Here is a 26,486-nt window from a genome sequence, read left to right on the forward strand (position 1 = left end):
CTAAATGGTCTGGGTGTTGGTTGCCATGGAAACAGCTAAAAGGCCCATTGCTATGGGAACCTACCATCCTTCCCAAAGAGAGGTTTGGTTCCTACAAAGGAGTGGAGGGGGGTAGAGATGGGGCCCAGGAGCTGAGCTGCAGAGGTGTTTTGAGGGTCCTTGGAGAAGGTGGGCAAAGTGATGAGCAGGCCTGGCTGGCTCCTTATGATTGGGGCCAAAGAGGAGCAGTGGCATCTCCCACTTGCTGTGGGCATTCCCCGCCTGCTGTCTGTTCCTTGCCCCATGGTGCCAAAAGAGTGCAGCTGTTGGCAGTCCTAAATGGAGAGCAAAAGCATGAGACCCTGGGGGCAGACCCAGCCCTTCAGCACTGCTCCTCTCACCTGCTGGGGCCCTGAGAGGAAAAGTCCTGGCCCCTCTCTGCCTGGCAGCCTGTTCTCTACACATCATGTGTCCCAGATAAGCAGCCAGCAGGTGAAAGGATGAGCTTAGCTCTGCCTGCCAGTGGGTCAAGCCGATAAGGAGCCTGGCAGACAAAATGGATGGCTGCTGGCCATGAATATGGCAGAAATGGTGGGGGTTCCAGGTGAGGAAGCAGGACTTCTGTTCTCAGCCTTAGAGAAATGCGTTACTTTGCTCTCCACCCCCTTCCCTACCCACAGGCCTCTACCACAAAAAGCAATACTGCAGGTGGAGCAAAATCTTAAAAAGTGGGGTTTCACAGAGGTTTTCAGGAGATGCACACAACAGTTATGAGATTCTTTCCTGGGTTTTGCAAGCAAGGGAAACAGCTTTTAGTGTTTGGTGGTAAGCTGACCTTTTACTGAAACAAAGACAAAACATCCCAGTGGCTCTGCCATTAATTACTGTCAATGTGTAATGTAAAAATGGAAGGGATTGGGCTAGATAACCTCTAATGTCTGTCAGAACTAACAGCTTATGATTCATTGAGACACTGAGAGCAAGCTCAAGCACCAGGGGCTGGCGGATGCAGACTGGTCACACCTGTGAGAGCGAGGCCAATTCCTGGAGTCCCGGGGGACTTAGGACAGAGATTACGGCCAAAATCTTTGATTTAGAGATCATTTCAGATAGGGGTTCCCTGGTGGCTCAGAGGGTGAAGAATCTGCCTGCAATGCAGGAGACCTGGGTTTGATTCCCTAGGTCGGGAAGATCTAGAGAAGGAAATGGCTACTCACTCCAGTATTCTTGCCTGGAGCATTCCATGGACACAGGAGCCTAGTGGACTACAGTCCATGGGGTCGCCAACAGTCAGACATGACTGGATGACTAACACTTTCAGGTAGATTTGGCCCAAGGAACTTGTAGCTGATTGTCCAGAATTCTGAGATGCAGTTTTGATCTTCTCATCTTGCCTTCTCCCGTATGGTCTTGGTTCCTCCTAGGGAGCTTTAGAGTCCAGGAGCCAACACCTGAGGTGATACCACTGCAAGCTGAACCACTCCACAGGACCACTGAGCGCTTCCCTAGGGCTGTAGGGAGGTTTTCACTTTTGGAACACGGTAGTTTACAGGTTTTCTTTTTTAATATTTATTTATTTGGCTGCACCAGGTCTTAGTTTTGGCATATGGGATCTGGTTCCCTGACCAGGGATTGAACCTGGGCCCCCTGCATTGGGAGCACGGAGTCTTAGTCACTGGACCACCAGGGAAGTCCTGATTGTAGATTTCTATACAGTTTAAAATTTAAAATATATCCTGGGTTTCTATCCCAGTTCCAACTCTTTCCCCAGCCAATTGCCTTGGAATGAGTTATTTTTCTTAATTCCCCAGTGGCTGAGATGGTCAGGAATCCACCTGCAATGCGGAAGACCTGGATTCAATCCCTGGGTTGGGAAGATCCCTTGGGGGAGGGCATGGCAACCCGCTCCAGTATTCTTGCCTGGAGAATCCCCATGGATAGAAGAGCCTGGTGGGCTATAATCCATGGGGTTGCAAAGAGTTGGACACAACTGAGTAACTAAGAACAGCACAGTGCAAGGCCTCAGTTTCCTCAGCTGTAAAACAGGAGGATAAGCAGACCCCCTGAGGGTGGTTCCCATGAAGACCCAAGGTGGTGTGTCAGAGTGCTCATCAAAGCGCCTGGCGCTGGCTCTGACAAGGACTGGAAGATTATTATCCTCCTAGATAAGAAAGGAAGGTTGCATCCATGGAAACTGCTCAGTGGCCTAGAATCACAGGCATTTGCCATGGATTTGTCTTCCAGATTTCGTTTCGGGCGCCATTCAAGACCAGTGGCCTCCTCATGGCCTCCTGTGGTTTGGCTCCATTAAGGCAGGTTCTAATCCTCTTTCTATGACACTTAGCCACTTTGTTTTTTACGTGTAGTTTTTGTGTGTCAGCTTACTTTTCTGCTAAACTGTAAACATCTTGAGAATTGAGACTGCTGTTTCCTCTTGAAGTAAATGCCGAAAAGTCAGCACTCAGCGATTATTTATTTATGTTGCCCCTCTACATGGCTTGCAGAATCTTAGTTCCCCAGTCACGGATTAATTTGACTTGGGTCACTACAGTGAAAGCGCTGAGCCCTAACCACTGGACCACCAGGGAATTCCCATCTAGCAAATTGTTTTAATGTGGAAAACAAACGTCCTGATTCTTTAGGTTTTGAATCTGACCGTTTAACCCTCCAGTCGCCTTGGTCTCCAAAAGGCTGGGGAGAGAAACAGTTGATTTGGTTTCATTCTCTGGAAGAAGGGCAAGATGGTGCCCTATCCTGGGTGGGTGGCTCTAGAGCAGGACTCGGGCTCCCATTTTGTGGAAGCCAGCTGTCATCTGTGTCCAGGGCTCATTGACAACACTGGTTTGTCTCCAGCCCGCAGGTTCCCTGGCCTTGGGCTCAGGAGGAAACGACTCCCCGCCTCCCCTCCTGGCGGTTATCTGTCTTCAGTTCTGTTCCCCCAACCTCCCAGCTGTTCTTGGCTGCTCACCCCACTTCTGGGTCACGATGCCTGCTCTGTAGCTGCGTGTTGTATCAGGTTGCCTTTGAGAGTTCTAGAGAAAGCGGATCTGGCTTATCCAACTCTCCCCTCTCTGGTTCGCTGAATCTCTGCAGCCCCTCTGCTTCCCTCCAGAGTTTGCCAGGTCTTGGCTGGATGGAAACGAGGCCCACAGAGCTATCTGGAGCATCTCCCAGCCTGTGGCTGCTAAAAAGCATCTCCTTTCAAGGTGAGTAAAGAAAGCACTGGGGAAGGGAAGGCAGTGGCAGATGGATGTAGGAGAAAAGAGTCTAGGAATATTGTGGGCTAGTGGAGATGACTGGCAATTCATCCTGTGGATTTTTCTGCTTAGTTTCTATTGACTTGATGAGCTGGACACACTCACAGAAAACAAGGTCTTGGATTTGATCGTTCTAAGAACAAATTTAAAATTTTGCCACCAAACCAGATGTCAAGGCAGATGGTACTCCGGAAATATTTGCTCTTAGTCCTGAGGGTATGCATGGCTTAGGCAACTGCTCACTTTCATTACCCTGATCCCCTTGTGGAATTTATATGAGAGGACACTGCACTCCTTCAAGCAAGGAGCACTTGTTGTATGCCAGGCATTCTGCTGGGCCCTGGGGGTGAAAAAGTGAGAAGGGCCAGGTCCCTGCCTCCAAGGAGCTGCGAGTCTAGTGGTAAAGGTAAGTGGCAACCCATCAAGGCCATACAGCGGGATCATGCCGTGACTGTCACCGTGCAGCAAGCCATAGCATCCAGAGGGAAGAGCACTGAAGGCTGAGCATTTTGGCCTGAAAGAGGCAGAGCCAGGTCAGGCTTCTGCTGGGAGCATGTCTGCAAATGGAGATGGCTAATGCAGTAGCAGGTCTTTATTCATCCATCGTTTATCCTTCCTTCATTCAACAAACATGTCCCTGCCCTTTGTATTCTGAGGGTGTTTTGTGTTTTGTTTTTTTTTAATATTTATTTTAGTGAATTTACCTTTCCTGAACTTCTGGTCTTGGTGAATTTGTTTTTACTTAAGGTTCCCCCTCCTTTGTTTATTCTGGAACTAAATAAGCATATTTGGTTATGTCCTGACTGTGTATCCAGTGTTTATGTATGTATCTCTAGCTAAAATTAGCGATTTGGATTTTACAATTCTGGCTCCCATCTGACTCACTTCTCTTTTCTCTGACTATGCTCTGGCCACACTGGTCTCCTTTCAGTTCCTCAAGTTGGCTGTGCTCCCCTCCCCTAGCCACGGGACTCTTACACATGCTGACCCCTCTGACTGGAATGCCCCCCTCATTTAGTTAGCTGTCATTTAGCTAACTCTTACTCATCCTCCCCATTTATGCTGGAATGTCTCTTTCTCAAGGACGCCTTCCAGCACCACCTCACCTGGATCAGATCAAGTCCCTACTTTGCTCTAGTGTTCTTATAGCCCCTCATGTCCATCCTTCCTGGCACAGCTCACAATTACATACTGATAGGATTAGTTGGGAGAAGGCAATGGCACCCCACTCCAGTACTCTTGCCTGGAAAATCCCATGGACGGAGGAGCCTGGTGGGCTGCAGTCCATGGGGCCACTAAGAGTCAGGCACCACTGAGCAGCTTTACTTTCACTTTTCACTTTCATGCTTTGGAGAAAGAAATGGCAACCCACTCCAGTATTCTTGCCTGGAGAATCCCAGGGACAGAGGAGCCTAGTGGGCTGCCATCTATGGGGTCGCACAGAGTTGGACACGACTGAAGTGACTTAGCAACAGCAGCAGCAGCAGCAGCAGCAGCAGGATTAGTTGATTAATGTCATCTTTCTCAATAACTTGTAACCATGACCAGGGTAGAAAATACTTCTATTTTTCTCATCACCATATTCAGCACTTCATCTGAGCAGCAGGTAGCCAATACATATTTTTTGAAAGAATTAGTTAATGAAATGATTGATGACTTTTTTGCCACTATTTGCCTTGACCCTGAATGACTGTGTGTCCAAAACCAAAAACAATACAAAATGTAAAAAGAAGAACCGGCACTGAACAGGGAGCCTCCTTGGAGAGAGGCACAGGAAGAAGGTAAGCCAGGGGCAAAATGTCCCAGAGCTAGGAGACTCTGGGCTTGTCGCAGTGGAGAGCCAAGGTAGAAAAAATGGAGGGTCTGGAGCTCCCGGCAGGGTCAGACCTAGGAGGTAGGCTGGGAAGGAGGGAGAATCAATAGATAGGGATTGAGCTGTTACCCTGATCCTCGGAGGGTACCTGTGTCCCTTGGGTGTAAGATAATGTGCTGGGGTACAAAAGACAGGATAAGTGTCCCATTTTCCTTTGGCTTCAGTTATAACTAGACCTTGAGGAATGAGGGGGAGGAAGATCATTTTATATTAAAACCAATACTGATACAGAGCAGAATGTAAATTCCATGTAATTATAAAAAGTCACAAGATTTTAAAGACGTCAGTGCTATGTCTGAAGTGGTAGTTCAGTGAAAGAGTCTGAAAAGCATTAATGCCTCAGAGTACTATATTCCAAAGAATTTCATATGATTGAAGTTTTATAAATCAGATAATACTAGAAATGCATGAAGAACCTGCTCTTTCGAGGCAAAACTTTTCTTTTTAATTTTTGTACCACTCACCCCTCCCTTGAAGACCTAGCACAACAGTAGCTGTGCATAAAGTGTTGAGCTGAACCCACAGCAAACCACTCACTCTTAGTCTGGTCTGGAAATTGTTCACTGGATTTTATTATCAAGATTGCTCTGCCTACCCACCCCTCTAGAAAGAAAGGGGCCGCTTCTATGTCATTCTGGAGAGGAGCTAAATAAAGAGGCTTCATGGAATGTTATGTCCAAACCAGTGATCCCCAACATTTTTGTCACCAGGGACCAGTTTTGCAGAAGACAATTTTTCCACAGACCAGGGAATGGTTTGGGGATGATTCAAGCTCATTACAATAGCTGTGTACTTTATTTCTGTTGTTATTACATAAGCTCCACCTCATGGCAAATAGATGGGGAAACAATGGAAACAGCGTCAGACTTTATTTTTCAGGGCTCCAAAATCACTGCAGATGGTGACTGCAACCATGAAATCAAAAGACTCTTGCTCCTTGGAAGAAAAGTTATGACCAACCTCGACAGTATATTAAAAAGCAGAGACATTACTTTGCCAACAAAGGTCTGTCTAGTCAAGGCTATGGTTTTTCCAGTAGTCGTGTGTGGATGTGAGAGTTGGACTATAAAGAAAGCTGAGCGCCAAAGAATTGATGCTTTTGAACTGTGTGTGAAGAAGACTCTTGAGAGTCCCTTGAATTGCAAGGAGATCCAACCAATCAGTCCTGAATATTCATTGGAAAGACTGATGCTGAAGCTGATTTGAAGAACTGACTCATTAGAAAAGTCTCTGATGCTGAAAAAGATTGAAGGCAGGAGGAGAAGGGGAAGACAGAGGATGAGATGGTTGGATGGCATCACCGACTCAATGGACATGAGTTTGAGTAAACTCCGGGAGTTGGTTATGGACAGGGAGGCCTGGCGTGCTGCAGTCCATGGGGTCAAAAAGAGTTGGACATGACTGAGCGACTGAACTAACTGAAGTTCCACCTCATATCATTAGCCATTAGCTTCTGGAGAGCCCTGGCCCAAACTATTCCAGGAAGAACTGTAGGGAAGACAATGGAGGGGTAGCAAGAGCGAGATGCAAGCAGAAAAGTGGGAAGAGGATTTAATAACTTCCTGCTATGCCTGGAAGGAAGTTATTTTCTAGTTCTCTGTGTGTTTTCATTGTTTTCTGTGTTTAACTTGACTCCGAAGAGAAACTGTGAGCTGTTTGAAGTTAGGGCTGTGTCTGCTTTTCACACAAAGTACTTGGAAACCATGTATAATAAATACTCGACCACAATCCAATCTAAGGAATCACCAGGACTGGAGTGGATGAAATCTTGGCAAAGATTACCATCCAAACTGCAAAACCACAGAGAGCAAAGTCCTCAAATGTAGGTGGTAGGAAGCAGGAAGTTGGTAGAGTAGGTGTGTCAGGAAGGCTGGTGGGTCCTTGCCAGTGAGCTGAGCCTCAGAGAGCAGCGATGGGCATGGGAAGGGTGATTACTGGGATGGATTCTCAGCAGGGGCTGAGATGAAGGAGACAATGTTCCCAGACTTAATCGTTGCTTTTAACTCCCCCAGCATAATCTCTAATGGTCCCTGGCTGGTGCCACTCAGAGCCTCCACCCCCAGACCCTCCACTCTGCCTACCTGAGCAAACTCTTTCCAGCCCCTCAGCAACTCTGTATCTCAAATCTATGCCTGCCGGCTCCTTTTCCAATGCATCTCATCCATGCACCTATTTATTCAGCCTTCAGGGAAGGGGAAGGAGTGAGGCCAAATCTCTAGTCTGGATACCGTTTCTGCTGCTGCTGCTGCTGCTAAGTCATTTCAGTCGTGTCCAACCCTGTGCAACCCCATAGACTGCAGCCCACCCCTGTCCCTGGGATTCTCCAGGCAAGAATACTGGAGTGGGTTGCCATTTCCTTCTCCAATGCATGAAAGTGAAAAGTGAAAGTAAAGTCTCTCAGTCGCGTCCGACCTTTGCGACCCCATGGACTGCAGCCTACCAGGCTCCTCTGTCCATGGGATATGCCCGGCAAGAGTACTGGAGTGGGGTGCCATTCTAGAGTGTATCAAACCAACTACTCCCAAAGCAGCAGTCTGATGAAGGGACCCTTGGGTAAGGGCAAGGCAAGGGAGGAATCAGCAGCCAGTGATGCCGTCTGGAAGCAGGGGAGCCAGGCTGCACCCTTGTCAGCAAAGGGTTGAAAATGAGCCAAGTAGAACAGAATGGAAAAACAAGAATCATCTGTGGTTGAAAAAAAAGAAAAGGTTGGGGTTGGGGGAGGAAACCTCGAGTCAAGGAAGTTGGGGATGAGGACAAGAGCTAGGCAACACGTTTCTCCTCTCTCCTGACTGCATTTTCTCCTTTTCTCATAACCTTCATGATGAATCACCTGTAAATTATAACCTCGCAAGCGGCACCCATTTGAAATTGCAATCTGGCAGCCCTAAGATTGGCATTCAGGGACTGTCTTTGTCACAAAAAGCAGAATTCTTGTTTATTTTGGTAAATTAATTGCTGGCAAAGAGGGCTTTTCATTTTCCAACCCGAATGATATGAAAAGAGACTGCAGGGTTGGAAAGCACCAAAAGGGTATTCTGGGTTAAATCGCCTGCCCGACCAACAAACACGTCCTGTCCTTGGCATCTCTGGATTTAAATCCACAAAATAGGCTGGGACTGTGTGCTGAAACTGATGTGTGCACATAAGTAGCCCCTGAGTCTTCACCCCTTAGCAAAGTGCAGGCAACCCACCATCCTGGGGAAGGGGACGATGTCTGCGCCATGTCGACAACCCCTGCCACAGGGGATGGGGGCTTCCCTTGTGGCTCAGCAGTAAAGAATCCACCTGCCAATGCAGGAGACGTGGGTTCAATCCCTGGGTTGGGAAGATGCCCTGAAGAAGGAAATGGCAACCCACTCCAGCATTCTTGCCTGGACAATTCCATGAACAGAGGAGCCTGGCAGGCTATAGTCCATGCGGTCATGAAAGAGTTGGACGTGACTGAGTGACTAAACAATAATACAGGAGATGAGTGGCATTGGAGGAGGATGCGTCTTAGTGAAAAGGCCCTGGGAAGTCTCAGTGTCATAAAGGTCCTTGTGGCCTCTGCCTGTGATGCTGTCCTGCCGTCTTCGCCAACACCAGATTTGACCTGGTCATCCTCCTATGTAATGAGTCTGCCAGTTGGTCAGCTGTCTGTACCAGTCCCACCATGGGGAACAACTGGGTGTGGTGCCTTTGGGAAGGATGTCTGTCACAGAACTTACCAGGACCCACAGACCCACATACCTGACATGTACATGCACAAGAGAGCTGCCAATCCTGTTCCATTCTGGAAAGTATCCAAGTGAAGGGAAAGGACTTCCCCGGTGGTCCAATGGTCCAAGACTTCATGAAGGGGGCACGGTTCAATCCCTCGGTGAGGAAACAAGAACCCACGTGCCACACTGTGTGGCCAAAAAGATAAAAACTTATACAAATAAAAAGATTAAAAAAAAATAAAGTGATGGGAAGTCAAGACTTCAGTGAGGTTATTTGGGAAAGGTTTCTTAGAGGGGAGGAGAAGTTCAACCAATTATTCAAGGGGTGTTTTCTTCTTGATTTAGCATGAGGAGAGGGGAGGGCCTTTCAGGGGGTGGGTGAGAGGGTGGTCTGGAGACAGAAGGAAGTAGAAAGCTGATTGTCTGCAGGGAGCTATGTCAGGTGATGCCTGGGGTTGGGGGTTGGGTCAGGAAGAAGTGAGTGGCCCAGGTGACTCGCTTGATGAGTAACTCGGGCTCAATGAGGGTTGCTCATCTGAACACACAGCAGGTTTCTAAGCAAGGGGGAGGGGATAATGATGCCAGTCGGAGTGTGTGGGATGAGCTGGAACCAGGAGGCTGGAGCAGGGTCCGAACAGGAACTTAGCCTTATTGAGAGCATAGCATCAGAGGCTAGGCCAGGTTAAAGGCAGAGGAAAGAAAGGGGGTGGCAGGAGAATGCCTTTGAGAAAAAAGGTGAAAGGAGGTTCAAGGCCCTGGGCTTCACTGGAGCAAGTTTATAAGAGCAGAAGGAAGAAAAACCTGGGAGAAGCAGAGTCCTGCCAGCTAGACCCCCAGCCCCCTGGCCATTGAGTAAAATCTATAAAGCAGTTCTAGTATTTAGAAGGAAAACCTTTCATATCCATAATCTGTTTTAGTCAGAATATCTCTGAGATGTAGGCAGGGTCAGAGGTCATCTCCCTATAACAGGGGAAGTCATGGAGGCACATGTAATTAAAATAACTTGCCTGAGATCCTGGACAAACCTGATCATTTTCATAAGGCAGGCCATGAGGAAGAGTAAAGAGTTCCCTGGGGAAGTCTTCTTTCCCCAGGTCCTTCCTACCTTGCAAGGAACCTTTTTCCCTGGACTCCACGGGTTCAGCACACCAAGCTGGCACCTGGGTCTCAGGACACCAGGTCACCAGATCCCTCTTTGAACCTCAAATGTCTGCAAGCCTTCCCACCTCAGGACAGTCAGGGGAGGCTGGATCCTGACTCCACAGCACTCTTGTGGTTCTTTCCTCAAAACTCTTGCTGCCCCAGGTCTTCTCACCAGCCCCATGTCAGCTTGCTTCTCCTCAAGGTCCAGCTGTGGGTTTAGATCAGCCCCTGCTCAGCCCCTTCCTATCCACCCTCCTATTGCTCTGCAAGGACCTATCCCCCTCCCCTTCTCATCCTTTCTGGGGAACTTCACTTTTTCTTATTAAAAGAAATAATTGGCTGGATGTGAGCTTGAGGGTGTCTTATTGCTCAGATAAGAGGTTTTCATATCAGTCCTGATGAGAGACAGCGGAGGGGCTCTTCTTGCCACCCGCTATAAGAGGCAATTTTATTCTGGCTCCTCAAGTCTGGAAATGCTTTAGGGAACTGAGCTGCCCTTTGTCTAAAAAAATCCTTTCCAAGAAACTCAATGTCCAGAATCGATAAAAATGACTCAGCCCTTGATGGAAGCAGGAGAGCCCTGTCAATCCATCATTTCCCTTCCTTCCAACTCAAGCACCCAGCAGCAGCACCCTGTTTATGGGGATGGGATGTGGGGAATGAGCAATGGAGGTGGATGTGGTGGTGGTGGTCCACAGAGATGGTCTGAAAACTGCTTATCTAGCCCCCATTTACAAATGAAGAAACAGAGGCCAGGAGGGAAAGTCACAAGCCCAAGACCGCATGGAGTGCCTTCCAGGACTTGGTCTATGGTCTGGTTGGCCCTGCTCTCATTCTCTCTCCTGGGGACCTCTGCTCCATCTGTGCTTGGATGCATCCACTCATCCATTCATCCAGTGTCGCTGGATCTCTGTGCCCACCACCACATGGGCTACAGATGCAGCAATGAGCACCACACGGTTCGTGCTCCTTGCAATCATGCCACCTCAGCTAACCAGGTAGCTGCAAAATTTTCCCATCCCAGCACAAGCCCCCACCCTGCCTGTCACTCAGGCTCCCAGCAGCCAGAGCTAAAGATAGAATTGAGGGCAGCGTTTTAAGTCAGCGCGGCAGACCTGGCTGGCTGAGTGGGGAGGAGGCGGCCCGCTAGGCCGAGCTAGGAGACCTCCCCTGAGCAGGCGGCCAGGTTTCCGGTGGCGGCCCATTCCCACAAGACTGGACTCAACTGTGGACATGGCCCTGGGCAGGGCTGATGAACTTCCGTCTGACACCTCACGCCAGATACCCACCTTCCCTGGACTTCAGATATATTTGTCTTGGCTTTCTCTCTTTGCTGTCCACTGTCTTGCTGACCCTGGGCTTTGATTATTTGCAAAGCCAGTTGAAGACCCCACATCTACAGGTCTGCTCTGCCCTCATGCTGATGTTTCACAGGTTAGCACATGGCCAGGGGAAACCAGGTGATGAAACCCAGGGCTGGGGAGGTGGGGTGTTCTGCCCAGAGACTACAGGCCTGACTTCCTGGGCAGGGGGCGTTCTGCTGACTGATAGAACCTGGATGTCATCTCCAGAACTTTCTGGAGGATAAAGTCACCATCAGACCCCAACCAGTTGGATTTCCTCTTCCTATCTTCAGGCCACCTGCTTCTCTTTGCTGCTCCCTAGTAATGGGCCAGCTGATGCTGGTAAACATCACACTGGCCTGGCAGGGAAGTAAGTAGCATGGGGGAGAAGAAAACCCCAGACTTATTCCCACTCTGGGCCATACCTGTCCACCCTGTGGGCAAGGCAGGCCACTGAGTAGCCCTGGGAAGAAAAGCAGGAAGAAAAGACCAGCCACTTGGAGCGGCTCACACCTTCCCAGAAGTGCAGGAGGGGAGGGAAAACTGCTTCTTCTCTTACCTGGGCCTGACTGGGGGGGTCATCTCAGCATTTCAGCATCAAAGGAAATGACAGAGACAAGGTACCTCCTGCCATCCTCCAGCTTGGTGTGCGGGTGTCAGCCATGCTTTCTAAATAAAAGGGTTTGGTGCGAGCCCCCAGGGAGTGGCAGTCTGCAGAACCAAGGCGGGGGGGTGGGCAACTCTGCTCAATATTCGCCCCCTTGCCCCACAGTGGCAGAATGGGGATTACCATTCCAAGAACCTGCTTTCCAGGGACAGAAATAGTAGGGAAGGGTGGGGTGCGGAGGCTGGGGCTGCCACATACTGCTTTTCCACGGGCATTCTGGGTAAGAATATTAATGAGACTATTAATAAATTCTTACCTCTGTATAAGCCTTCAAGACCTTTCTCAAGATGTTTTCACCACCTGCACACCCATTATCTCATTTGGTTTTCAAGGCAACTCTGCGAAGCTGTGAGGTCATCACCCCCATTTCATAGACGAGGAAACTGAGGCCTGGAGAAGGGAATTGTCACATGCTAACCAGCTCATTCTGCTAATAATTGGCTGAGCAGGGACCAGAACCCGAATTTCCTTGGGTCATCTCTTCCATGGTCCCATTGGAACATGATTCCAAAAAGCCAGGGCTTTCTGCTGGGCTGTACTGAGGTTACCTCTGAGGATGATGGGATACCAAGTCCTCCAAGGCCTTTGTCCCGTGGGTCAGTTACTTAAGACTGCCACAACTAGAGCTTCACATGGTCTATACCCTGCTCCAGACCCCAGAGTTAGCTATCAACCACATATCGTTTTTGCCATTAAAGAGTTCACAGCTTGATGAGTGGAGAGACAAACTCTTAGACATCTCAGTGCCACAGGATCCATTTGAGGACCAAGGTAGAACAGGGCATTGTGAGAACACAGAGTTTTAGCTTTCAGCCAGTCTGGTGGTACCAGAGAGGGCTTCCTGGAGGAGGTGTTGCACTAACCAGCTCCTTAGCCAAGGTTATTCTCTCTGATTGTGCTTCTTCTCAATACCAACCCATGCTCATCTTCACACTACTCCCTCCTGCCTATAACCCCAGGCTCTGGGCAATTACAGGACTGATGGAGCCAAGCAGCAGTGGCTAGACTGTCCTAAACTTGCAGACCAGAATGGACCCATTCTTTGTCCCAGGGGTTGCTATGGTCACATCCCATTGCTGGAAATGGACAAGAGATTGTGTTCTGAGCTCAGTGCTAACCTGGACTTCCCCTCATGCAGCCATGGAAGGAAGGTGTGGTGAGTTACCCAACCCACCTGCTCACCCTTAGCTCATTCTACTCAGGAATCATCTCAGATGTGCAAAAATCTAACCTGCTTTAAAAGTCTGCTCATCAGACTCTACATTGCTCTGCTAATTCCTGGCATTTAATGCTTTTCTCTATTTTAACCCAGATCTGTCATTACTAAAACTTTACCTTTCCCTATTCTGTTTTTGGAAGAGACAGGGAAGTTGGTCATATTTTCCAAGCCAAGAGTCCTCTGGAGACTTGAAGATAATAATCAAACCACACTGTAGGCATCTCCATTTGAGGTAGATGATTTTCAGTTACTTCCTGCATTCATGTATGCCTTTATCCATATTTCCTTCAGGCCTCTTCCCTCCTCCTTTAGTTGAGAAATTCACGACTGGGCAAAGAGTAGCCCTGAGGTGCTGATCTGAACTGATGACACTGGGAGAAGGGCAGGAGCCAGGGGACATTCTGCAGGAGTGCAGTGGGCACCAGGAGATCAGATATTCAGAGGCCAGATGATGCTCACAGAAGGGAACCCTGAGGTCGGAACCCTGAGGTGCAGCAACCCTAAGAGATAGACAGATGGGAGAAAAGGAGTTGTCACTGCCAGCAAGGAAGGGCCAAAAGGCAAAGAAAATCAGGGAGCTTGTGTTATCACGGGAGCTAAGGAAAGACGTGCTTGTGAGGAGGAACTCACCAGGATGGAATGCTACAGAAAGGCCACCTCAGATAGGGACTAAAAAATAGCCTCTGGATTTTGAAATAAGGAATTCTGAGAATTGAGAGCAATCTCAGTGAAGAGCAGAATCTGGAGACGGGGCTTCCCTCATGGCCCAAGTGGATAAGAATCCACCTGCCGATTTAGGGGACACTGGTTCGGTCCCTGGCCTGGGAAGAGCTCACATGCTGTGGAGCCACTAAGCCCTTGTGCCACAACTATTGAACCTGTGCTCCAGAGCTCTAGAGCCCGTATGCGTGTGTGTGTGTGTGTGTTCTTATATATATACACACATATGCTTCCCAGGTGGTGCTAATGGTAAAGAACCCACCTGCCAATGCAAGAGATGTAAGAGAGGACACGGCAACCCACTCCAGTATTCTTGCCTAGAGAATCCCATGGACAGAGAAGCCTGGTAGGCTACAGTCTACAAGGTCACAAACAGTCAGACATGACTGTAGCAACTTAGCATGCATGCATATATATCACTTCAGTTCAGTTGCTCAGTCGTGTCTGACTCTTTGCAACCCCATGGACTACAGCACACCAGGCTTCTCTGTCCATTACTGACTCCTGGAGCTTGCTCAAACTCATGTCCATTGAGTTGGTGATGCCATCCAACCATCTCACCCTCTGTCATCCCCTTCTCCTCCTGCCTTCAATCTTTCCCAGCATCAGGGTCTTTTCCAATGAATCAGTTCTTCACATCAGGTCGCCATTGGAGCTTCAGTTCTGCATCAGTTCCTCCAATGAATATTCAGGACTGATTTTCTTTAGGATTGACTGGTTTGATTTCCTTGCAGTCCAAGGGACTCTCAAGAGTCTTCTCCAACACCACAGTTCAAAAGCATCAATTCTTCAGCACTCAGCTTCCTTTGTGGTCCAACACTCACACCCATACTGGAAAAGCCATAGCTTTGACCAGACAGACCTTTGTCAGCAAAGTAATGTCTCTGCTTTTTACTATGCTGTCTAGGTTGGTCATAGCTTTTCTTCCAAGAAGCAGGCTTCTTTTAATTTAATGGTTGCAGTCACCATCTGCAGTGATTTTGGACCCCAATAAAATACAGTCTGTCACTGTTTCCATTGATTCCCCATCTATTTGCCATGAAGTGATGGGACTGGATACCCTGATGATTTTTTGAATGTTGAGTTTTAAGCCAACTTTTCACTCTCCTCTTTCACTTCCATCAAGAGGCTCTTTAGTTCCTCTTCATTTTCTGCCATAAGGGTGGGATCATCTGCATATCTGAGGTTATTGATATTTCTCCCTGCAATCTTGATTCCAGCTTGTGCTTCATCCAGCCCGGCATTTTGTTTGACGTACTCTGCACATAAGGTAAATAAGCAGGGTGCAATATACAGTCTTGAGGTACCCCTCTCCTGTTTTGGAATCAGTCCACTGTTCCATGTCCAGTTCTGACTGTTGCTTCTTGACCTGCATACAGATTTCTCAGGAGGCAGATAAGGCGGTGTGGTATTCCCATCTCTTGAAGAATTTTCCACAGTTTGTTGTGATCCACACAGTCAAAGCCTTTGGTGTAGTCAGTAAAGCAGCAGATATTTTTCTGGAACTCTCTTGCTTTTTCATGATCCAACAGATGTTGGCAATTTGATCTCTGGTTCCTCCGTCTTTTCTAAATCCAGCTTGAACACCTGGAAGTTCTCGGTTCCTGTACTGTTGAAACCTGGCTTGGAGAATTTTGAGCATTACTTTGCTAGCATGTGAGATGAGTGCAATTGTGCAGTAGTTTGAACATTCTTTGGCATAATCTTTCTTTGGGATTGGAATGAAAACTGACCTTTTCCAGTCCTGTGTCCACTGTTGGGTTTTCCAAATTGGCTGGCATATTGAGTGCAGCACTTTCACAGCATCATCTTTTAGGATTTGAAATAGCTCAACACACACATATTATATATATTATATGTGTATATTATATATACACACATATGTATATATAAATATATATATTTATATATACACACACAGGGGTGTTGAGATAAGAAGGTGGGTTTAAGGGAGAAGATTTACTTTGTTCTTAAAGAGTGAATCTCATGCATGTTCAAATGCTAATGAGAAGAAGCTGGTAGAGAGGGAGAAACACAGGAAACACAGGAGACATGTGGTTGGAAAACCAACCAAAGGAGATTTCAAAAGGAGTTGGAAAGGGGCAGTCAGCAAAGCACTTGATCAGATTAGCCTAAATTCTTAGCAGAAGTCTCTGGATGCCTGCCTTACCCACTGTGACCAGAGGGCAAAGAAGGAAAGAATCTGTTTGATGGCAAGATGCTGATGGAACTTTGGCCAAACAACCCTTATTTTCCTTGCAAGGTTATCTGCTGGGAATCTGAAGGGAGATGTTGGGAAAGGTGGTGTCTTAAAGAGAGTGGAGAAGGTCTGAAAGAGCTGATGATGAGCTCTAGAGAATTAACTAAGGAAAAGAAAGGAAATTCTGGGCCACTCTGAAGTCCTGGTTGTGACTGGGCTGTGGCCCTGCAGCGCCCTCACTCCGCGCAGCTGTGTGATTTTTCTCCCACAGCACCAGTATCCTAGGTAGTGGTGTGCATGTGTGTTTGTGCTCACTCACTTCAGTCGTGTCCAACTCTTTGTGACCCCATGGACTGTATCCACCAGGCTCCTCTGTCCATGGGATTTCCCAGGCAAGAATACTGCAGTGGGTTGCCAGGCCTTCCTCCCAGGGATCGTCCTGACCCAGTGATTGAATCCGCGTCTCTTATGTCTCCTGCATTGGCAGGTGGGTTCTACTAGCACCACCTGTGCAGAGAAGGCAAATCATTGAGTTAACTTTGGGCTGGGGCTTTGCCCAAAGGGTCTTATGACAAGGGGACAACAGAGGTAAGAGTGATTAGGAAAAAAAAAAAGAAATACAGACCCCAGGCTGACTCAGAATAGAAGGGAAAACAGGTGGCGCTGATATAGGGAGAAAATGAAAAGCCCAGGGACTGGAAGACCAATGACATCACAGGTCAGCTGTGAGAAAGGCTGTGGAGAGCACAAAAGAGTGAGGGGGACTCTCCGCAGGGCGTCTGTGTTTAACACCCCAGAGCTGGGGTCGTCCCAAGATGACTAGGTCCAGGGGGTGGCTGTGGAGTAGGGGGTGCATCTGAGACATCAAGCTGATGAGAGAGTAGCCCGTGTAGATGTGACGTCATCCGGTGTGATGGTGACGTTTAGGTTTGCAGCGGATAAAGTTGTTCCCAGAAGAGAGAGTGAGGGTTCCCTTTAATGAAGTGGCTCCAGGACAGTGCCAGGGCTTCCCTGAGAGCTCAGTTGGTAAAGAATCCACCTGCAAAGCAGGAGACCCCAGTTCGATTCCTGGGTTGGGAAGACCCACTGGAGAAGAGATAGACTACCCACTCCTGTATTCTTGGACTTCCATGCTGGCTCAGCTGGTAAAGAATCCGCCTGCAATGTGGGAAACCTGGGATTGATCCCTGGGTTGGGAAGACCCCCTGGAGAAGGGAAAGGCTACCCACTCCAGTATTCTGGCCTGGAGAATTCCATGAACTGTTGAGTTCATGGGATCGCAACGTGTTGGACATGACTGAGCGACTTTCACTTCACTTCACTTCACGACAGCGCCAAGGAAGAGTGGAGTGCAAAGCAAGCAGCCCGAACCTGCTGGGGCCGGTTTTCCCTGTAGAGGGAAGGGCATCATGGTTCACTGAGCCAGAGTCACCATCCTGCCTCCTGAGGCCCAGTGCTGAGAGAGAAGGGCAGTTTCCACCTGAGATGCCCAAAGGGAAACCATGCCCATGCCCAGCAGTCCATGGAGCAGCAGGGGTGGGGGAGAGCCCAGAGGCCCAGGGAAAATTTTGGTAGGGGACAGGGCCATGGGAGGTGAGAAAGGGAAGCTCAGAGGGACATGGGATGAGTGTGAAGAAGAGCCTAGCTGGCAGAAGGGCTATTTCCTTGGGTCTGGTGGCTTGAACTGGCTGCAATTTTTAAAGGAATCTGCCCAGGCAGTGCAGTTATTGGGGCCAGGAGAACTGGAGCTTCTCGGAAGGGGTCAGCAGCAGCTTCCAATCACTCTTCATGTTTCTAAGGAAGCCCTGGTACATGGGCGCAGGCTGGTGCCAGGACTCAGACTGCATGCGAATGAGCCGTGTGGCTTTGATGGCTGGAGGTGAGGAGGGGTCCGAGGCCTGGGTCCTTACACAGGCTGCCTGGAAGGGGCTGCAGGTGTACTGCAAAGCTCCTGGACCAGAGTCTGGTCCCTTGGCCTGAGGACGTGGGCTACCAGGTAGAGTTTAGGGGGTGATCTGGTCGGCCCAAGGCTAGCAGAGAATAAGAACAAGTTCTTGCTAGACTCTTGGGCTCAGAGGCCCCTGTTTAGAGTCTTAGTCGCATGACACGCCATGTGACACTCCATGCCTTCTCTTAGGCAGCCCCATTTCCTGCTGGCTTCTGGCCCCTCGCCCCACGCCCCTTCCCCCTGAGGACAATGCTGCTTGTGTCGCCCTGGTAGCTGGGCATTCTGCTGCTCTCAGAGCTCCACCCTGACTGTTCCAAATAACTCCTCTGCCTGGCCCGGCGCTCCACCTTCCTAGATGGTGCCCCTGCCGCAGACACACTCACACTTGGCGCCCTCCAACCTGTTTACCATCAGATAAGATGGAACGGGTATACTTCCCAACACACTGCAGCGGGGTGGGAGCAGTGAGGTCAGGAGGACACAGATGGAAAATAGGCAGAATTCCCCAGAATCTGTTTTCTGCATCTTGGCCTTCTTAACTATAGGGCGGAACCCACAATATTTGCTCACTTATTTTAAAGCAACCATATGAAGGTGAATGAGATGATATATGGATGAAATTCTGTGTAAACTGATCCAAAATGCCTGTTGAATTATTTTCTGGGTGGAAAGGAGAGCCATGGAGATGCCAATAGTGGCTTTCTCTATACTAACAGGCACTTGCATGGCACTTTCTTATATACAAAGCATTTTCACAAACATGCTTAAACACAACCTTATTCAAAAGTGCCTAGCAGGGAGTCTCAGAGAAGGCGATGGCACCCCACTCCAGTACCCTTGCCTGGAAAATCCCATGGATGGAGGAGCCTGGTGGGCTGCAGTCCATGGGGTCTCGAAGAGTCAGACACGACTGAGCGACTTCACTTTCACTTTTCACTTTCATGCGAAATGGCAACCCACTCCAGTGTTCTTGCCTGGAGAATTCCAGGGACAGGGGAGCCTGGTGGGGTGCCGTCTATGGGGTCGCACAGAGTCGGACACGACTGAAGCGACTTAGCAGCAGCAGCAGCAGGGAGTCTAACATACAAAATTTATTCAATAAATGACAGCTGTGATGCTCTCACTCGGTCAGCACAGCTCCATTCTATTTTATTTGGCTGTGCTGGGTCTTAGTTGCAGCATGTGGGGTCTAATTCCCTGATCAGGGATTGAACCCAGGCCCCCTGCACTGGGAGCGTGGAGTCTTAACTGGTGGACCATCAGGGAAGTCCCATCACAGCTCTGTTTTATAAACGAGAGAACTGAGGCTTAGAGAAGTTAATGAACCTACCCAAAGTTCTCTCGGAATTAGTTCCTAAAGTCCCCTGATTCCAAATTTGGGGCCTTGGAAATGTCAGCATGTGCCTCTGCAGGAGACTGCAGCCCTCTTTCCTTGAAGATCCCAAGCTTTGGAGAGGAGAGAGAGGCACCCAGAAGGGGACATGGGTGCCCCCCTTTGGGCCTCTTTTCTGCCCTCCTTTGCAGGACAGCCCTGAGAAGCAACCCACAGCAAACCCAGATATGGGAATGAGTGGAGGAGGAGGGAGGAAGTGGAGGGAAAATGGAGAAAATAAACAACCAAGCTGAAAACAGTCAGTGAAAGTAACTGTGACCAGCGAGGCAGAGAGCTGATGGATAGCAACCTCTCTGGAGGAGGAGCGGTAGGGCCCAGAGGATGGAGGGAGCGTGCCAGAGGCCCAGGGAGGGGCTGGGAGAGCAATTCTGGGTGAATCAAGCGTGCAAAGGCTGTGTGTTCCTTCTCAGCGCAGGATATTGATGGCTTATTGACCCGAGGCATGGGAGAAGGGTGGCTGCAGGGCTGGCTCGGGGGGGTGGGGGGAGTGGGGTAACAAAGCTGTGGGCAAGGATGCGGGGAGAGGCCCAGAGAGAGAGGAGACGGAGGACGGATGTAGAAGGGGGGGGGGGGGTGGAGGAGGTGGGTGGGGATGACCCCTTGTGGCCTAAGAGAGGGTGTTGACCCAGCACCCAGTTTGGTGGCCTGAGGCCAGCGGGGACTTTTCGGGCAGCTAGAAACAACCAGCAACTCTGCCCTGCCCTCCCCATGCCACGTCTCTCCCTTGGACACCCTGGCCCCACTCAGGCCCACACTGGTCCTAGATGCTTAGCATGCATCAGACAGCATGCCGACGATTGCGACAAAATTAGCCAATTTCCAAAACCCATTAAATACGCCTCCTGATAGCATCTCTCTCAGGGCCATTTTCAAAAGCGTGAGATGCCTGGGGAGGCTTCCCAGTGACTGGTTCTGGGCTGTCCTTTCCTCCCCCTCCGCCTGATTCCCTGGGCTCAGTGGTCTCTCTTGGTGGCTCTGGCAGAGCTGCGACCCCGGCTCCTGGCATCCTTGCCGGCACTCTCAGTGCCTCCCCGAGGAGTGTAATTGCACGCATCCAGCCCTGACTGATGGCCACTGCAGTGTGCCAGGCTGCTGGACTATGGGTGCCAGCCAGATTGACAGCGTGACCCTCCCCGCCCCCGAGCTCTAGTGACCCTTCTTTTAAGATGGAAGCAAAATGAATATATAACCAACTGGGGAAAGAAATGCAATCAAGAAAATCATAGAGTTGAAAAGGATCTTTAAAACTACCTACTCTCCTTCACTTTATATGTTAAAAAAAAAAAAAGAAAAACAAGGCCCAGAGAGGGGATGTGATTGCCTGTGTCATATAGCTAGTTAGCAAGAAAGCCAGATGACTTCCCTGGTGGCTCAGTCTGGTGAAGAGCACTGGGTCAGATATGAAATAACCATCAGACTCCAAGAAAGTGCTGGAACTAGAGTCCAAAGACCTGGGTCCAAACCCTGACCTTGTCCCTTAATAGCTATCTAAACTTGGGCAAGGCTTTTAAACTTGTTTGCATCAGTATCCTCTTCTATATAAAAGGGAAAATAGGGCCTTTTATTTGAAGTTTGCCCATAAAACTCTATATGAAATGGAGAAGAAGACATTTCCCTGGCACTTAGCTAATAGAGACAAGTATTCATTGTTCCCCCATCCCACACCTACCATCCTTTCTTCCCTGTTCTATAAGAAATTCTATCTTTTATTTAATTATAAATTCCTTGAGGGAAAGGACTGCTTTACTCATCTTTGTAATCCTGGTGCCTGGCATATAGCAGGGTATCAAGAGAAGATTCTGCAATACTGGGAAAGTACCACAGAGCAGTCCAAAGTCTGTCTTGGCAGCTCTTGCTGCAGTTCTCTCATTGGAAATTTTCTCGGGCAGCACAGAGAGGGAAGAGAAAAGGGCTTGAGGGAGACACTCTCTGCTTGTGGTCTGAAGTCAACGAGACGGCTGCAATAGGTACCTGGGAGGCATTGCTTGCAGACGTGGGGTTGGGGCAGCCAGGGCTTCTGGAGGAAGGCACATCCCTCTCCTGGAAAAAGACACCACTGGGGGCTCAGTCAGCCACTCATGCAGAAGGGAGAACAGCAGGTTTGGGGAGGAAGGCAGCCAAGAAGCGGGCTCAGAACTTCTGGTTAAAGAAGAACTGGAGGGCTTTCCTGGTGGCTCAGTGGTAAAGAAACCGCCTGCCAATGCAGGAGATACAGGTTCGATCCCTCATCCGGGAAGATCCCCCATGCCTCGGAGCCACAAAACGGTGTGCACTGAAATATTGAGCCTGTGTTCTAGAGCCTGGGAACTGCAACGAATGAGCCCACGTGCCACAACCAGGGAAGCCCACACTCTCTGTGCTCCAGGACAAGAGAAGCTGCCACATTGAGAAGCCAGCACACCACAAAAAAGAGGAGCCCCGGCTCACTGCAACTAGAGAAAAAGCCCATGCAGCAACTGAGAAGACTCAGTTCAGTTCAGTCTCTCAGTCGTGTCCGACTCTTTGCAACCCCATGCACTGCAGCATTCCAGGCCTCCCTGTCCATCACCAACTCCCTGGAGTTTACTCAAACTCATGTCCTTTGAGTCGGTGAGGCCATCCAACCATCTCATCCTCTGTTGTCCTCTTCTCCTCCCACCTTCGATCTTTCCTAGCATCAGGGTCTTTTCCAATGAGTCAGTTCTTCCAATCAGGTGGCCAAAGTATTGGAGTTTCAGTTTCAATGAAGACTCAGCACAGCCATAAATAAACTTTAAAAAAAAAAAAGGGACTGAAGAAGGAAAGGAGGTGGAGGAGAGGCTGGAGAGAGAGAAGGAAGTGTCAGAGGTCACAGCAGAGAGGGGAAGAAGGAGGTGTACTAGCATTTCTGCTTCGGTGGGGCGGCAACCCCGGATAGGATGCCATGGAGCTGGATATTGTGTGCCAGACTCCAGGGCAGCGCAGGGACAGAGAAGGTGTTCCCAGCCGGGCCAGCCTCCTCCCTGGTTCTCCCCTTCTAGGCAGAACATAGACAATGATGAGAATAGACAGCCCGCCAGCAGGGATGGGGGAGGCTAAAATGTGAGGTGAAAAATGGGAAGTGAAATGCAGCAGTTGGGTGCTCCCTGTGCTCTGTCAAAACCAGGAGCTCTCAGCCCAGCTGCATGTTAGAACCATCTGCAGGTGCTTTCCAGAAAGTGTGGGTGCTCTAGCTTGTCCCCCAGAGAACCTGATGAAAGTCGTTTGCGGTAGACCTCAGATAGCAGAATTTCTAAAAACAAAACAAAACAAAACACCCCAGGGAATTCTAATGTGCAGCCAGAGCTGAGAGAGGATGTGGAGGACAGATGGGTCCTTTGTGCCTCTTGGTTCCTGGTGTGGCCTTCCACAGGGACCACAAAGGTGGGTGGAGTGTCACCGTGGACAGCTCCAGGATCCCTGATGGAGCACAGAGGAGATGGACAGCCCAACTGGGAGTCAAGCGGCTCTGTCCCTCACCTGCTGTGTCCTCAGACAAGAGACTTTGTCACCCAGGCTTCAGCTACTTAAAAAAGAGGGTGGACTGGAGGGGTGGTTCCCAATGGCCTTGGACTACTCTTGGGCTGTGATGCTAAGAACGCTCTACCTCGAGGGGATGGCATTATTTCCCTTTCATGTCCCCAGCCCTCCAGGCTGATAGATGAATCCCAGAGAGGTGGAGAGGCTTGCCCACACTGCTTCCTGCATTTCCATTTCCCATATCACAAAGGGAGGGTTCTTGGTTCAACCCCCCTTGGCCCACCACTTCTCACTCCCCCTCCTCCCCATTCACTTATTCCCTTCCGACCTTGCTTTCAGAAGAAAAGGGGGAAGAAGTGAGTGAAACGTGGGTGTAGCCGTCAGGGTCCTCCAGAGGAACAGAACAAGAGGATACATAGATGTGGAGATCTAGTTCAAGGAGTCGGCTTATGCAGCGGTGGAAATTGGCAAGTCTGAAATCTGTAGAGAAGGTCCGCAGGCTGGGAAATCTCGGGTAGGAGGTGATGCTGTAGTCTCCAGACAGAATTGCTTCCTCCTCGGGGAAACCTCAGTTTTGCTTTTAAGACCTTCCTACTGATTAGATAAGTCTTACCCTCATTTTCAAAAATAGTCTCCTTTACTTAAAGCCAGCAGCCTGTAGATGTTGACCACAAATATAAAGATCTTTTACAGTAGCATTTAACCCACATATATTTTTAATTGCAATAAATAATACTTGGATTAATTCTACATGGCATTTTGTGTGTTTCATTCGTTTCATCCTTTGATAGTTTCCCCCCTGCTTGATTTGCTTTGTGTGTGTGTTAATTGAATTTTTTTTCACTCTACTTGTTTCTGGTATTAGTTTGGAAGATATTATTGTTTTGGTGATTGTCTTAGAAAAAGTCTACATCCTTAAATTATTGAAATCTAAATTAAATCAGTACTTTTACCCTGTTTTCAAACATTACAAGAATCTTGGACACTTAGTTTCTGTCTTTCTGAGCCCTGGATGTATAAAATCTCAAACCTAAGTTTACTAAGGTTGAGAAGACCTCCTCAGGGTGATAGGCAGGTTCAATAACCTTCTCAATTATTTGAATTCCTCCTTTCACTCTGAATATTGCTTACTTCCTTTCCTTTTTATTTTTTGAATAATTTTATTTATTTATTTTTGACTGCGCTGGGTCTTTGTTGCTGCAAGGGCTTTTCTCTAGTTGCAGCGAGCAGGGGCTACTCTCTAGTTGTGGTGCCCAGTCTACTCTTGAAGGTGGCTTCTCTTGTTGTGGAGCCTGGGTTATAGAGCATAGGCTCAGTAGTTGTGGTGTATGAACCAAGTTGCTCCGTGGCATGTGGGGTCTTCCCAGACCAGGGATTGAAACCATGTCTCCTGCACTGGCAGGCTAATTCTTTACTACTGAGCTACAAGGGAAGCCCTCTTACTGTACCCTTTCTTAATGCTAAAGCATTGCTGAATTAAAGATATGTCTTCCAGGGAATTCCCTGGAGGTCTAGTGGTTAGGATGCAGCACTTTCACTGTCTGGGCCTGGGTTCAAGCCCTGGTCAGGGAACTAAGATCCCATACACAGCCCACCCCCCAAAATAATTTTTTTTAATCCAGAATATTTCGTTGTTTTTACTGGAAGGGTTGTTTAGTGTATCTAGACTTCCATGTTTCTAGAAATGGAAGTCTGCCTAATCTCTCTGAGCCTCATATTAAATGGGGATAATAATAATAATAATTACCTTACAGGGTTGTTTTGAGGAATAAATAAAAAATATAATAAACTAGTCAAAATATTCAAAAATAGTTTGTTAAATTTATCTGTATATAATATGTATATATATATGTACATACATACATACGTATATTTTTAAACATTGGAAGCCTCTTACTCTCTGGGCTAGTTCACTTTTGTGTAAACCTTAGAATAAATGTCTTTCTGCCACCTTTTTATTTTGCTGTGCCGCACATCTTGCTGGATCTTAATTCCCTCACTAGGAACTGAACTTGTTCCCTCAGCAGTGAAAGCACAGAGTCTTAACCACTGGACCAGCAGGAAATGTCCCTAATCCTGCCATCTTCGATTAATTAGAGAATATCTTGACATTGTTAGGTAAAACTGTTATTATTTGCAGCTACTGATCTGAATGAATCAGAATTTTAAGGTTCTTTTACAGTCAAAACAAAATAAAGGAACGAGTTGGTTTCCTGCAGCCAACAGAACTCCTAATTTTCTTTTTTATTTAAACATTATTAGAACAACCTCATTTTTATCATTTATTAATCTTAAATAAATATTGAACTTATAAAATAAGTTTGTTCTAATAAGTATCATTTTATCTGTTTGATTTATTAGAGTTCCATATAAACAATTGATATATCATACAGGGTCCTCAGTGCTACAGGAGTTGAGAACATCCGTGAGTCGAAGTAGCTGATGAAAGCTTCATGGTGGTGCTACCAGACCCCGCCTGCCAATGGAAACACAAAAGACGCGGGCTCAATCCCTGGGTAAGGAAGATCCCCCAGAGAAGGAAATGGCAACCCACTCCAGTATTCTTGCCTGGAGAATCCCACGGACAGAGGAACTTGGCGGGCTGCAGTCCATGGGGTTGCAAAGAGTCGGACATGACTGAGCAACTGAGCACACAGAAAGAGGGATGCTCTGGAGGTTTGAACCTTCAGAGGGAAATCATTCCTCCCCATGTATCACCCCTAACCACAGTTATTGATTCTGCTTGCCCTGCCTGACCGTGGACCATGTCATTTCTGAAGAAAGCAGCTTTAATCTCTTCCTAGCCCAGCCATCCCCAGGCTTCCCTTTCAAGACAGCTGAGTCCCTTTTGTAGTTCTAGAATGTAAGTTTCACTAATGACATATGGAAGCACTAAAGTCAGGGTCAACTCATATCCTTTTCTCTAAGGCAAATACCCTCAGTGCCCAGTTTACTCTGGGTGGAATACTGTCCTAAGTATTTTATTTTTTACCTTTTTTTTTTTTTTGCCACACCACTTAGCATGTACAACTTCCCCACACAGGACTCAAACCTGTGCCCCCTGCAGGGAAGCTCAGACTATTAACCACTGGACCACCAGGGAATCTCAGACTACTGTCCAATCTCTCTCCTCCCCTTCCCAGTTGTGAAAACTGAGCTCATTCCCTCACCTCCCACTCTCTCCCCAACCCTGGCATCCACCCTGTCACTCCACATTTATGGCTCTGGCTAAGGTCACTGACGATTTCTGTGTTGTTAAATGCAATGAGCATCCTTCAGTCCTATTTTACTTGACCTTTCATCATCTTTCCACATGGCTGAGCACTCCTTCTTTCGTGAATCCTTCTTGCCCTCACCTCTGTGACCCACGATTTTTAGGCTTGGTTTCACCTCCCCTCCCTTCCTGTCACCTTGTTAGGCTCATTCTTTTTACCCAAAATTAGATGTTGAGTTTCCTTAAGGTTGAGACCCAGGTCCTCTCTTTTCTTTACATAATACTTGATTCCTGGGACATCTCATTCAAATGCATGGTTTCAGTTGCTGTCTGTGCTAATTTTCCCCAAATT

The 26,486-nt window shown here is 48.3% G+C and overlaps 1 protein-coding gene across 1 annotated transcript in view; it reads left to right on the forward strand.

Annotated features, from left to right (window-relative positions):
• The first annotated feature begins 1,969 nt into the window (after positions 1 to 1,969).
• The window catches only part of SYNDIG1L (synapse differentiation inducing 1 like), a 58,503-nt gene continuing 33,986 nt past the window's right edge, over positions 1,970 to 26,486 (forward strand). The window contains exons 1-2 of the mRNA XM_044924735.2: positions 1,970 to 3,185; positions 25,314 to 25,436. The gene's annotated coding sequence lies outside the window, so the exon portion shown is untranslated. The remainder of the gene's footprint in view (positions 3,186 to 25,313; positions 25,437 to 26,486) is intronic.

Source organism: Bubalus bubalis, chromosome 11, assembly GCF_019923935.1.
Source record: "Bubalus bubalis isolate 160015118507 breed Murrah chromosome 11, NDDB_SH_1, whole genome shotgun sequence".
Lineage (NCBI taxonomy): Eukaryota > Metazoa > Chordata > Mammalia > Artiodactyla > Bovidae > Bubalus > Bubalus bubalis.